This window comes from Polyodon spathula, chromosome 1 (assembly GCF_017654505.1).
Source record: "Polyodon spathula isolate WHYD16114869_AA chromosome 1, ASM1765450v1, whole genome shotgun sequence".
Lineage (NCBI taxonomy): Eukaryota > Metazoa > Chordata > Actinopteri > Acipenseriformes > Polyodontidae > Polyodon > Polyodon spathula.
This window is the reverse complement of record NC_054534.1, coordinates 86,939,157-86,954,149: the sequence shown is the minus strand read 5'-3', so window position 1 is coordinate 86,954,149 and position 14,993 is coordinate 86,939,157. Positions and strand designations below refer to the sequence as shown.

Below are 14,993 nucleotides of genomic sequence, written 5' to 3'. Positions count from 1 at the left end.
ATCAACCCACATCTTAAAATATCATTTTTGATGATAAATAGGAGTAACATGCCATTTACAAGGTTATGGAAGAGAAATAGTAATTGAATAGAACAGTCGACACTATTTTGAGTGACAGCATTTTGCAGACACACAATGAACGAATAAGGGATGGGGCACAACCTAATCCTCTAAATTGCCCAGCATTTATCTTAAAACTCCTTAGAGATTACAGCAGTGGAGCAAACAGAATCCATGCCAAGATTTAAAAATAACATCTCTGATGAAGGCTTGTTAGTGGTACACTTTTACAACACCTTTAAAACCTGGCATTGATTTTCTTTTACCCAACCATCCTGAACCTGCTTAATCCATTACTATAAATCTCTATCTAATAAAGATAAAGTAGTCTCCCCCTAGTTGCCAACTAACTTCTAGCCTACTTAACAGTCACAACTGTGTATGATCTTCCAAAGCCCCTAGATAAGACCAGTTTTCAGTTTTTACCGTCTGAACAGCACATGTAAGTAAAACAGCACTTCCTGTTTACGTTTCAGAATTATCTGTGGCTCTTTCTAACCCCCTTTATTTTTAGCTCAGCAGTCAATGCCTTTCACTTATTTTAACGTTGGTTAAAATTTTTTTTTAAAAAAGCACCATATTCTACATCAAGGGAAGGTATATTTTTACGATTGGAAATTAAATGACAATGGTGCCTGTTTTTTATACAGCATTCTCATCTGTCCTTCTTTACTTCAGGCTGTTATTTCAGATTCTTTTTTAAAGGTGTTACGAATCTATTCTAGCAGCACAGTATTTCCTCAGGAAGCATTTGTGGTTTACCAGCTTAAGTATATTGTCGTTGGGGGGAAAAAAAAACTGTTTACTGCTTAATGTGGTTATGCTGACTAGTTGTCACTGTCATATCAAAAGCCCTAGGACTCCAGGTACATATTTTGGTCAGTGGCTGATTGTGAAAGGTGGAGGTGGCTTACACTGACCGAAAATCAGCGATCAACAGATACAGCACTCAGCAGGGGATAGGCAGAGGCAACGCAAACTAAAACTGCACACAGAGGAGTTAGAAATTCTAGTGGAGGTTTTTGAAATTATAATACCTTGTTTCATCCAGTTGTTTATTAAATCACTCTATTATTTGTACCAATGTAACTACAAAATAAAATAAAAAAATGATACCATTAATGCATGTTTATTCACGATTAATATAACTTATTTACAGGTAATTTTCACTGCTCTATATGAAAACTTTAATGCAAGTAACACCTCCATGATGCCAGATAGATTCCAGCTCAGACGAACAGGTAAATGGCGCGCCTATCAGTGGGTAAAGCCTGGTTTCCAACCAAACTAATTATCGCTCACTTTAAGGCACACACTACGACTATAACCCTTTAGTAAATACAGAGTGAATAAGTCCATATCAATACATAATCATGCATTACCATATAAATCTGATTACCATGGTGTGACACAATAAAATCAGTATGTGCCATAATTTGCCTATGATTTCACACCATAATTAATAAAATTGCAACAGTAAATATGGAAATCATAAACATGCACACTAATTGCAGTTATGGTGCACCATAATGTTTAGTGTCCTTTCATAAATGAGGCCCTATGATCTCTAATTCACAAGAGTAAAGCTTATGCTAAAGCCAGTATTCTAGATTCAAGGGCATTTATTGAACAGCTTGCATTCATAGAATGGTTTGGAATTAAAAGTCAAAGTAGTTAATAATATTGTACCACAAAGCCATACTACAACTCCCCACATAGGGATATACATATAATGTGATATTTGTACTGTGATATTTTGTAACAACTGTAAATCACCTTGGATAAGGGTGTCTGCTAAGAAATTAATAATAATAATAATAATAATAATAATAATAATAATAACAATAATAATAATAATAATAAATGCGTAATTCAAAAGGCTGGACAAAAACACTTCCCATACAACACTGTAAATTTCTATGAGGAATATATGACTGAGCAGGTCAGGGGAAATGAAGAAAGTCTCCCTCTTCAAACCAGTCAGCAACATGTGTGATATTAGAACACTGCCTGGAGCTGACTGTTCATCTCTGGCAAGGATAGTACTGGTGTATGGATGGACCTGGTCAGCCACAATTTCCTGGTACAGTGTTTTTCTGTTACCCTGCCCTTCAGAGGAATGCTGGGACACTGCCCACTCCAGCAAAATGAATCCCTGAGAAGTACAGAACTTTCAACTTCCTTGACACTGGTACCACACACTCAGGGGTGTAAGCGGTCTTGGGCAACTGCCACACAAAAACACTGCCATTTGATGGCAAAAAGGGAACATCCTGACCATGGCTGATTGCCTTCCCTTTTTTGTAACAATCTTTGTACCGTAATGCTCTGCAAGTATGACCATTTTTGTGCTTAGCTGACATGGCTATTTAGCCTTTATGTTACAAGTTACAATTGTGCTCAACATAAAACCGGCATTTCCAAAAATGTTTCCACCCTCTGTACTGTATATAAGTACATTTAATACAATACAGAATCCTGGAAGCAGATCATACATGCTGGTGGAACATTTCCAAAATACATGAAAACTGGCAGCTCCAATCCAATCCACCCAAGCCATATCTGTAGCGTGTATGGACAGATTGTCTCTTAATGGACATATTAAGGTTGTGTGGGCCTTTTTATGTATTTCCGCTACCTTGTTTAGTCGTCCAATTTCACATTCATGGTGTTCCTTCTTTCTTGTTAGGGAGGCATTTTGCTCCTTTAGACATCGGTTCTGTCTTTTAACTTCTTGTAAGACATTATAGATTATTTCCTTTTCTTCCTGTTAATAACAAGGCAGAACCAATTAACACCTAGTTTCTGTATTGCTTTAGTTTATGTCTTGCCAGATATTGCTTCTGATATAAAGATATAAAAAGGATACCGGTATATAACTTTTGACCAATAGATTACAGCCTATAGTCTACCTTGGAAAGGCAGATGTAACAGCCTGGTGCCACTTGACAGATTATTTCTTATAATATTTTAATCTCTGTTATGTGCAGCTACTCTCTGTGTTAAGTGCAGCAATGACCTAAACATCCCATTCATAACAACGAGGAAAAATAAAAATTGACAATTGGGAATTGTTTTAATTCACAAAACCAAAACCAATGTTGTAAATGTATTGTAAATCAATCAAGAAGTGCTATGAGTATTTGCACATACAATAATTAGTCAGCATCCAAAATGAACATGTCCTATAGCTTTGTCTAACAATACTTAATTTTTTATTTATTTTTTTATTTTTTTAATTAGTACACGTGGCAACACCGATAAAAGACGATCCATAATTTAGAAAAATAGTTGACATATTTAAAAAATGTAGTTATGGATGACCTGTTGTGAAAACATCTGACTTAATAGTTGTTTTCTTTAAAATGCTATGAGTATACACTAATTGCAAGTAGAAGGGGCTTTGTTTAGACATTAGTTTTGGTTTTTACAGCTACAGTACAACATACAACTTTCAAAAACAGCTGCTGATACTGCAGCAGTAACTACAGAAGTAACAGGGGGAGAATATGCAGTAGCAAACAATCACCAATGGTATTTTAGTGTCAAAATGTAACATTGCACCAAAAAGCCTAATGTGTATTACAGTCATATTTGTCATTAACAACTACACATAAAACATGACAAGAAAGAAACCAAACCTGCTTTTTTTCTATCATTTCTTTGGCGAGGATGAGCTTCTTGTCAAAATCTCTCTGCTTCTGGTCTCGTTCCACTTCTAGGTCAGCGATATGTTTTTGACAATCAGTCAATTTATGTTTTGTCTCTGAAATCTGAATATTAAAAGCGGATTCAAAATGTTATATACTTGTAGTGCACGTATGTCTATACATTTTGGCATTGGGGCAAATCAATTTAAAGATTTACCCTGCTGAAAATAGTTCCACTCCTTCTGGTAAAAAATGTCCAGAACTAAAAGACTAAATAAGATCAACAGTCATTTACCTTCTGTTCATATCGCTGCTTTGTGATTTTAAAGTGCTCATCCCATTGCTTATTTACTTCAAGTAGCTATCAAATGACAAAAAAAAGGTGTGTTAATATAAAACTGCTGGAATCCACCTAAATCATAAGTATGCAAGTCAATATCAAATTATTACAGTTATATCTGCTTTATTTATTTATTTGTTTGTTTAAAGCATTTTAGGTTTTGTAGTCTTTTGCTAAATAATATAGTTGCTTAAACAAGTCTTTCTTTATATTTTGTGGTGAATTCGGAGGGATATTACTGATGATGAGGATTAACACCAAGTACTGTGCAATGCAGTACACAGTAAATCAAGGGTATTAAAATCCTTTATCTGGCATCTTGTGATAACATTACAAGGTGACTTTAAAGGGGATGGACCACTGGCATCCATGCATTCTATAAAGCAAACTGGAGATACTGATTAGTTAATCTATAATGATTACAACCTCTGCTTCATACTAATCAAAGTTGCATTATTAACCTCTTGTCTTTGTTTTTTGAGAATTGTGACCTGTTGTTTTAAATCTTCTGGGGAAGTCTGCATTTGGTTTCCGTTCAAGGTCATACCCTACAAACAAAAACAGTGTTGAGTCTATGTAGTTATCGTGCCCTCATTTGCTCATTACATCAGCACCAATCAATAATGAAAGGTGAATGGTGTTCACATAGCAATACATATAGCTGTTCATGATCTATCTTGCTCCATATTCATCTTGATGGTCTTAGTTGAGCTGTTACAATCAAACACTGCACCAAAAGTAACCACAAGATGGTGCTATTTACACAAACTTCCAGCAATACAAGAGGTAAAATGTGTTTTAACTGGCATAAACAACTCAAATTGTTGAATCGTTAAGATTCAACACATCGTTGTTTATCCCTTACATAAATGCTATGTTATGTGTATTACATTTGTGACAATAGTTGTGTGAGTTTGCCTAACATTGACTAAAAAAAAAAAAAAAAAAAACTATTTGTCATTCATGTATAGTTTTAAACTGTTAATTGAGAAACCTACAAACAGTCTATGACAAGACCCCTCCAAAAAAAGCAAATACTAACCTGATATACCCCACTGAGAAATTATTCTCGATATTCAACACAAGTGTCCCGTTTGATGCAGTTCAGGGTGACTGATACAGTGTATACCGGTAATGCAATGCGAGTTTGGATTCAGTAGTGTCAGCAATGTTCCTCTTAAATAAGAGTATCACTTCATGATTCTCAGACACACGTTTCAATCAACATTTGAACTAATGCAATATTAAATAACATGTGATTAATTATTTGGTGAATTTATTTAATCATGTACAAAGATGAGGCCTTATTTACAACTGTAGAGAGTCTTGGATGTGTAATACAAAGCAAGTTTTGTTTTATTGTAAATGCTAAGTTTAAAAAAAAATGATTGTAGTACAATTTAAGTTATATTACATAATTCTAAAGATTTACTTCTGTTAATACAGTCTGACATTTATTTCAGCAGTTCTTTATGTACAATGTACTGCAAACTAAATATCTAATTGTACATGGTTTTGCTAAACTGCACAGAGTCTTTAAGTTTCTATAGTCCCTAAGAAAGGAGGCCACAGACATAAAAAAAAAAAAAGGTTTACAGTATTTCTCTACTGTATGTATTAACAGTCAATACCTATAAGAGTCCACAGTATAAGTGAGCAAAATTGTTTTTGTTGTTTGGTTTTTTTTAACTTACCTCTCCTGTGTCAGTTTGCAACAAATCTGTCTGCTTTTCAGTCATTCTGCTTAACTCGCCTGTGTATCCTTCCAAGTCCTTTGTTACATCAATATTCTTCAGATGAAAGAAAGAGCAAAATGCAGTGGTACAGTTTAAAGTGTACTGTGTGCTCACACCTCAATATGCTACAGTTCTAATAACATTATAGTATGTTATACACAAGAGTATGGTAATCACTCGTTGGTATATAATTTCTTTCCATAAGAGGGGGCAGCCCAAAATGTCACAACTGCATTGTCTACAATTGACATGACTAAGCTTATATTACCAAAATAAGCCACAACCTGGAATTCACAAGTCTCTTTTATTACAGGAAGACTAAATGAGGAAGTTAGTTGTAAAAAAAAATGCATTCCCTGGCTGTATTCACAGCATTGTGATTCCGGTCATGTACAGTATACTACATTAGACAGTAAACTAAGCAATATGCTTTTCCTGGAGACTTGTGATAACACGAGAAGGTGACTGAAACTGAACTCTTTCAAAAGAAACGTTGGTAACATTTTCACTGCCCTTGCACCCAAAACACATTCCTCTACTTGGCTCTGACAAGCTTTATAGACCATTATAGATTTGGGAGATTACTTCTGTAGCTTGATGCAGTGGGTCCTGCTTTATAGCCTAGGTCCTCTCTCACATTTTGCACCAGGGCATGATCCAATTACAGCTTTGGGTTTATCTGGTCTTTATGTGACGTGTTTTAAACCAGACTTGGTTTAGGCATTAAAAAGAAAACTGATGTGCAGTTGGAGCTGTCAGCAACTACCTAATGTATTGGATAATATTTGAAACTGTGTTTCTTGCCAGTTTAGAGTACAACTGCTGCAGTTGCAACATTTGCAATTTTGTAATTTCATTTTCAAATATTATATAGCCATATGATAATTATCCAAATTGAATTGCATGGTAATGAAATAATGTATTAACACAACACAGATAGAGATTATACTGGAGTATTTTATCATCATGGTTATGGGAAACATTTTTTTTTCCAGCTTTATTTCTGCTTTACAGTAGAATTACTGTAATTGAAGTTGACTTGTTTGACTGTATAGTACATTCCCCAATTACAACAGTCAAGGAAGTGATCTTACTGTAGCAGCTACACAGTGATGGTGTTCATGTTTAGATATTTCCAGAAACAAAAAGCTATGCATTTCTTACCTGCAATGTTGGACGATGCTTCCAAGCAGTTTCTCCTTTTTGGAGGGAAGTATTTCTTTCAGCAATAAGTAATCTTATACCACTGTCGAGCTCCACGCTTTCACACCTACACCAATCAGATTATTTTAAATGTATTCATTGATTTTATTTCATTAAATATCAAAAACAAAAACAATACAGTAGTTACAAAATATTGTTTTCTTCGCTTAAGACAAGCAAATGTTTGAAAAATGATCATGCCCATCACTTCATCTGTTGCACATGTTAAATAAAAAGAAGTCTGCCTAAAAAATCATTTTAATTGTAAGGCAACAACTGCTGCCAGTGTTTTAATTTTCTAAGAGTGTAGGGGCCCAGTATCAATATCTTCAAACAAAATGTAATTTGTGCCATGCTAGCTAGTAACAAACACCCAGACACACCAATGAGTCCTTAAATGAATCTACAAGTTGTGTGTTACTTGTTTTAAAAGATCAATATATGTGTTTTATTTGTAACATTTTATTGTAAGACCTTCGTAAATCTGGCCCTATCTAGGTGTGTAGCAGTTTACTGCTTTGCTTTAAGATCCAAAAACATATTTGATTTCTGTGTGCATTGTTGGTACATTCTCTTAATTGTTTGATTAACGTTATGATTCCTGCTGTGTTTACATTAGTAAAGTTAATTGATTTTATGATACATTTTATTGCATGGCTTTTAAATACAGAGCCACATGAGTAATTGCACCACAAATGTCATTTATAATTACTCTTGTACTGCAGTCCCAGTCCTCTGCATAATTACGATATAATGGAGTGTTATTTGTGATATGTAATGTAATGTGAACCAAGCCTCACTGCTTGAAGCAGTCCAGGAATAATTAATCTATTAAAAAATATAATAAAAGGAAACAATTATGCAGCATATTTCTTTTTTACAACACTAAAGTTGACTGTTCCTAAAAATGATGCAAAACTGAAACCGAGACTGCTTGGAAGTGTCTACCTGAATGACTTTTCACACCTACAGCATGCGTGTGAACATTTTAGGACTACCTTTGAGCTGGAAAACATGCTGTAACACTCGTTACAATACTGATTGGGTTCTTGAAATACTGAGCTATCCAGACGATAACGAGATCTTGAGGTGTCCGTGGAAACGACTTCCTCTGCACACACCCACACTTACTGTACATACCATTACCATTCATGTACAACTATGCAAGATTAAAACGATAAAATATATGTAGAAATAATGTCTACATTCTGAAAAGCATTGCATCTGCTAAAGTGAGCACAGTCACTAATTATCCACACTGTCTTAGAACACCCAGTGTTTGTTTCCAAGGTAGCTCAAAAGATAATTGTTTGAAGACTTTATGACGACTGGAATCATATGCTGTTGGTTAAGCATAACCAGATATCTCCTTTCAAGATTTAAAAATAAACTTTAGCCTTACATGTATTAGTTTGGCTTTCTTTTTTAAAAAAATAAAAAGTTCTTTACAGTCCTATCTAGTATGAGCATGCATCTATCTTTACTTTTTGCATCAGTTTTCAACTGTCATCAAAATTAAAATTGCTACTGATTAATGTTACCTGAGTTTGGGAATGCTATGGTGTGTGACACATTACAGTGTGCCCTGTGCTGTTCTTATTTTGATATAGTACTTCCAATAACTTAATTAAAATATATTTCAAGTTAAAATTAAAATATAGTTTAAGTTTGTGAACAAATATGCTATATTAACACATGAATGAATACATATGGCAATAACCTTTAGTAAAACATTTGAGTGCTGATGTTACTGGGACACGCTGTACTCAATGGAGTTGGGTAAACAGATAATGTATGTACTGAACTGTATACCATGTTAACTTCCTCGTATATGTAAATGTTTGAAGGTATTTAAACATACACAGTCATATACCTTAATGCAGACAGGACTGTTGTATCATACATGTTCTGGGTGGGCTGAGTCATTTAAGTGAATATAAGAAATCATGGGATTGACAGTCTGACTAAATGTTGTCCTGTTTAAAAAATGATTTTCAGTCAATGGCACAACAGAAACTGGAGGAATATACCACAGGATACACTTAAAAATATAATAGCAGCTTGGATTACAATTACCATAACAAAACCCTTAAACAATCGTACATTTTCGAATTAAGTAACTTCACGCTTGCCGTAGTTCATTTTTTGTATTACTTTAGTCTCTTAAACATTCACAATTTTGTGATGTGTGAAATGAGATGAGCGCGAAATAAGCACAGACAGGTCTGTAATCCCTGGTAATTCTGTGTGTCCTTCATACTATCAGCTTTACTTCAATTGTATAATAAAGGTCATAGCTATGATTCAGATCTACCAATAACACATAGAGCTACACACTCCCCTGCCAGCCTTAAGTCTGCCCCAGACTTGCTCAGGAGGCTACAGTCCGACGAGTGCGTGCCAGGCTACCTGCGTCCACTTCTAACACCAATGTACTGTAGCGATCTCGGTTAATGCAGGGCGAGGCAATCCACACAGGCGGAGGGAGGGCATAAACCCGGGACCTTTCTCACCAAAGTATAGTGCCTATACCGCTGTACAAAAGAGCCAGCTCCTTTGCAAGGAGCGTATATCGGGCTTACGTCTTTGTATGTGATTACGTAACCTACCAGCCATGCTGCTGCCTTTCCCTGTGCACGCAACTAAGAATATATATATATATATATATATATATATATATATATATATATATATATATATATATATATATATATATATATATATATGTGTGTTGTAATTTGATCTACACCAAGAAATATAGAAAACAGGAATGTGACCATTTAAAAAACAGAAACATTATTTCTACTGCTGTTTTGGTGCTGATTTAAAAAAAAAAAAAGAAAAACACACCATAAAAGTAAAATTAGTTTTTCAACCACGTGGCTACTTCTAAAAAAGCTAAAAAGCTACTCCTAAAAGTTGTTGAAAATGGTTAGAGAAATGACCAGTATGGGTGTGGAACTGTAATTTCCGCTCTCTGCAACTGAGTTTGTAAAAAAAAAAATTCCGGTTACCAAAAACGTAGAAATCACATCTGCACCCCACCTAGTGGTCATTTTCCAAACCACTTCACATAAATTCAGCTTTTATATTTCAAGAACCAGTGATTTAATTTTTCTTTATATATTATATATATATATATATATAGATATATATATATATATATATATATATTAGATCGAAAAAAAAAGCCTTAGTTTTATCGAGATCACAAGATCCTTTATCTCAGGCTCAAGAGAAATCGGAATGGTAATATCAATAAGATAAATTATCTTGTGATCTCGACATAACAAATGTTTTCTTTTTTCTGATGTCTTCAACGAGACGCGGTAATAAATAGCTTTCAGACAGCATGGGAAGTAATGATCTATGGTAAGCAGAAACAACAGCTATAGAGAATGCAGATACTGTACTATTAAACAAGGAGCATATACAATACCTCTGATGTTCACACAGTTCAGAGTTGTGCATTTGAAAATCCAGTCTTTTCTTCGGCTCTTTGTTTTTTGCCCTCAGCAGTTTGTATTGAAGCTGCTAAAATAAATAATAAATAATAATAATTTTTATATAGTGCCTTTCATAATGGAACACCATCACAAAGCGCATTACAACATACATTACGAGACTACAGTGTGTGATCTATGCATCAGGTGCAGAGCCTCACCTGAAAGATGGAGCACAAGGAGATTAAGTGACTTGCTCAAGGTCACACAGTGAGTCAGTGGCTGAGCTTGGATTTGAAATGGGGATAAGGTGACCATCCGTCCCTAATTGGGCGGGACAGTCCCGAATTGTAAAGATCAAGTCCGGATCCCAGGCTTAATGCCTCCGGGATGACCTTTGTCCCGAATTCTAGAAACAGTGCAATCTTACATTTTAGCGCCAATCAAATTATAGCATATCTGTTTATAGAGCATCATAGCACCACCCCTGCCATGTTATTTTGCAATGCCCGACACTCGCTGATGTTTTTATCCAGGCGCGCTCCCAGAAGTCTTTCACATGGTACGTACAACTAACCACACGATATCTCATCTCATGCCGATAAGGACTCTGCATTAACAGGCTGTAAAATGTTTCAGTCAGAGGGCTACAATTCTGTTCTTTCTTGAGTTTCCCTTTTTGAAAACGAATAAACACAGCCTGCTGCCATAGAGACAGAACAGCAACTACAGTGACAACCAAACAGTCCACAACAGTAAAAGCTACAAATAAACGTATTTGAAATACAGACTTAAAGGAAAAACTAGCTCAAAAATATTTTATGATGATTTTATGCTGGTTCCATTTCTAACAATTTTAATCTCACAATCACTACAACTTATCATTACTCATCCATCCCCCCGCTTTAACCAGGGCCACACAGCCGCCTAACATACGTGTCAGTGTATAAATTTATTGTGTACTGTTGTATAAACTTATAATTAGACCTGTAATTTAAAATTAAAATGAACTTTGAAAAAAATACAAATAAAATGATCCGAATTTTAGTTTCCTAACTTTTTTCAATTATTTACATATACAGTAGCAGATCATTGATAATCCAAACCCAAGTAAATCGAATTGAACCATGTCATCATAATTTGCTGGTAGTAGCTGTAGAAACCAAACTTCGTATTTTAAAAACAATGATAAATGTGCAAAACATTTTCAACAGTCTTCAATTTTCTTGTTAGTAGGGTTATTATTACTGATTAAAAAAAAAAAAAAAAAAAAAAAAAAAAAAAAAAAAAAACATACAACCAGAGCAGCCAGAGCGTTTTTAGTATGGTACAGATTACAATCAGTATTCCAGGAAAAAAAAAAAAAAAAAAGTTTGTTTCATTAGGGTCCAGTCCCAACTGTTTCAGATTAACCATAGTCTACTGTAATAAAATAACTCTAACCACAAGCTTACTGAATGGCAGTTATACAAATTTTCTATGTGACTATAACATAAACTGAGTGGTAATACATACACAACATCAAGCATTGTTACGTCATGGTTTTTTAAAACAAAGGTAAATAAAGACTGTTGAATCCACCAAATATTTTATGAAAAATGTATTTACAAGACATACATTAAAATGTGAAATTGAATGATAAATTGAGTTATTTTGTAACCTTTATTATCTAATTAGTAACAACCTTGTACAATAAGATCCAGTTCTCAAAAAATAGTTTCATAACTGGTTGATATATGTACTGTATATTAATGTTACTACTTAACAAAATAATATCATACTTACAAGATAATATTTGTACACTGACAAAGAAATAGGTTGTTGCCCAGTAGTGTGTTTTGTAAAACACTCATTTAATACAATTTAGATACATTTACATTTAAAATATCAGCCCACATGCTTACTAGAATATTGCTCCTCTTCCCCACATAGAAGCCAACTCTCTGAACCTAAAAATGCTACTTTGTGAGTCACATGCTCTGCTACTGAAACAATAACAATACTCAAAACCTATCAAATGCACAGGGCCTGGGGGATTACCATTTGGGGTACCTGCGTATCATCATTTTGCGCAATACACACTAGAAATTCTGTGGAAACAATGAGTTAAACATTCATCACAAGCAAACCAATTATTATCTGCCGTTGTCGGAGGCCCCCAGAAAAGTGGGAGCTCCTTACAAATGTCAATATGTCAAAACACCACACTTCTGGTTACATTCAACTGCAAACCAGTATGTGCAGCTTCCAGGAAACTCCCACCACTCATTTAAACGGCTGTTACAGTATTTGTTTTTTTCATTTTCAAGTTTTATTGAATTACTGTGCGTTAAATGATAAATAACCAAAGCATTACAACTACATTGTCTGACAGAAATTAATATCTTCCTGCATGACTTTCCTTTCTCATTCAAGCTGGTTTTGCTTTTGATCTGTAAGTTTTCTGTATGAATTATCATAATGTAGGCATATATACTAACGTAGAGGCCATCTTTAAGTGGTACATGATTTAAGAAAGTCTTTCATTTTCTTACAGCAATCAATGATACATTTTAAACAGGACATTCATAAAACAGGTCAAGACAGAACTAAAATTTTGTTTCACTTTTGTTTTAGAGACACAAGTTGCAAAGGTTCACATTGTTTTAGATTAGTCATTGACAGTTTACAGTGTGTACACATCTAAAGAGAATTTCTTTGAAATCATACAGAGCAGTGTTTAATTCTTTAATTAAATCCTTTTTTTTTTTTTAAAGGAGAGAAACTTATGTTAACATTACAAAATGAAAAGCAAAACTGTTTGATAGAACTTTAAATATATAACTTGGTTGCTGGGTTCTGGTTTTCTAACATTACTAGGCATTTTACCTGTTGAAAAAAAAATGTTGATTAAAAACAGCAGCATTAAAAAAATAAATAAATAAATAAACATGGCCCATTGATTTGATCAAATCTTTAGTTCTCAAAATCTGATTAAAAAAATGTGAGGCCAAATATACATTGAAATCTTGCATTAAGATGAGGAACTCACAAAAATAAATTTGAGTTATACTGTTCCCTCGCCCTGCAACCATCATTAAAAAGAGCTTAAACCTATAGCACCTTTTTTATTTTTTATTTTTATAACAACAGCTTGAAATATGTAATATTGTTACCTGGAAGATATGTGTATGTGTTATTTGGACACTTAAGAAAAAAAGAAAAGGAAAAAAAAGAATATATTAGTTTAGAACTCACCACTTCGTGGTCACAAGAGGTGTCCATTCTTCAAAGCTTTGAGAAATAGGATGGAGCTGTTATATGATGTACATGTAATACTATGACTAAGTTAAATGACAATATCCTGCTTTGTGTAGAACTACTCATTTTAATAAAGGTTAACCCACTCAAAGGGAACCCCCTTTTTTAAGAAGTCAACTTTCTTTCAAGGGCTTTGGTTGATGTAGAAAGCCTACCCACACATTACAAGGATTCCCTTGCAAACAGTGATTGCCGTGGAACAAAATACACACACGCACGCACTGCTCTTCAGTGGAAACACTATGAAAAAGCAGTGTACTTACAGCCAGTAAATGTTGTCATTTTTTGTAAGTGTTGTATATTGGCTTGCCTCTAAATGTTATTCTCTTCATGGGTTTCATCATTTATTTTTTAACACATACCACATGGTATTTAATCTCAGAGGTTTTTACAAAACATATCAATAAAACCAAGCCTTATAAGAATGAAATTTAAAGAAAGAAATACAGTACATTTTACACACTGATAACAAAGCAAAAGTGACATTTAGGAAACATAATATGGAAAAAAGAAAATATGCAAAAACGTTACTCTGTTACAGTGATGTCACACCTCCAAGGTTATAGTAATATTAGGCAACTCATTTCACTCCAAGTTGAACAGGTATAATTAAATATAGTCCTGGCCAAAGGCTTTGCTACTATAATAGTGTAACATTGCTGGGTTCCAGGATGAATGGAGTCAGATAAGGTAGGTATTTTTAAGACTTGTGGCTTTAGTTATTGAAACAACAGAATAAATATAAGCATGGGAAGGGGGGAGCAAACACTAAATAAAGTGGTGATTCAAGCTTTCTTTTTCTTTCTTTCTTCTCTTTCCACACTCTCACTCTATCCTGTCACATCTACCTTTTACGTCGAGCGCAGGTGTCGAGGCCATGTGTACCCCTATATATGCCCTTGCTCAACTCCTGTTCCTCTCCAATTACTCGCATCCATTCCTCTCTACACCCCGACTCCCGCTCCTAGCATGCACTCGCAGTCAGTCACCCCCAACAGCATTTCCCCTACCCCTCTGCCACTCACACAAGTTAACCCCTGAGGAACCCCCACCCTCCCAGAGATCGTCACAATATCAACATGATAGGAAAGAAGGCCTGGTCTGGGAGTACCAAAGTTGCCGCTCCCAGTGTAATAATAAAAGTTTACATGGCAACTCTCCTCAACATATGCTTTTTATGAATGATAATACCATGATATATATATATATATATATATATATATATATATATATATATATATATATATATATATATAATATA

At 34.5% G+C, this 14,993-nt stretch overlaps 1 pseudogene; it reads right to left on the bottom strand.

Moving 5' to 3' along the window:
• Positions 1-14,993, bottom strand: part of LOC121325818 — a 48,348-nt pseudogene that overhangs the window by 8,588 nt on the left and 24,767 nt on the right.